General features: G+C 38.4%; 1 protein-coding gene across 6 annotated transcripts in view; it reads left to right on the top strand.

Annotated features, from left to right (window-relative positions):
• The window catches only part of Arhgef12 (Rho guanine nucleotide exchange factor 12), a 142,529-nt gene that overhangs the window by 108,753 nt on the left and 33,286 nt on the right, over positions 1-490 (top strand). The window lies entirely within an intron of this gene.

Here is a 490-nt window from a genome sequence, read left to right as displayed (position 1 = left end):
CATTTAAGAAATGGTGTAGGTATTAAGATGGTCTATCCATAAAGTCATTCGCCAACTGTTTCAATCAACAGTGGTTCTTCTTCTAGGGTGTAGTTTTGCTCCTTATGTTGATGTTTTCCATCTATTATCCTTTGTAGAGCTCGATTTGTGGAAAGATATTGTGTAAATTTTGTTTTGTCATGGAATATCTTGTTTTCTCCATCTATGGTAATTGAGAGTTTTGCTGGGTATAGTAGTCTGGGCTGGCATTTGTGTTCTTGTAGGGTCTGTATGACATCTGCCCAGGATCTTCTAGCTTTCATAGTCTCTGGTGAGAAATCTGCCGTAATTCTGATAGGCCTGCCTTTATATGTTACTTGCCTTTTTTCCCCTTACAGCTTTTAAAATTCTTTCTTTGTTTAGTGCATTTGGTGTTTTGACGAGAGGAATTTCTTCTCTGGTCCAGTCTATTTGGAGTTCTGTAGGCTTCTTGTATGTTCATGGGCATCTC

Source organism: Mastomys coucha, unplaced genomic scaffold (assembly GCF_008632895.1).
Source record: "Mastomys coucha isolate ucsf_1 unplaced genomic scaffold, UCSF_Mcou_1 pScaffold23, whole genome shotgun sequence".
NCBI classification, from domain to species: Eukaryota; Metazoa; Chordata; class Mammalia; order Rodentia; family Muridae; genus Mastomys; species Mastomys coucha.
Note: the sequence above shows the minus strand (reverse complement) of the source record. Positions and strands in the feature narration are given on the sequence as shown.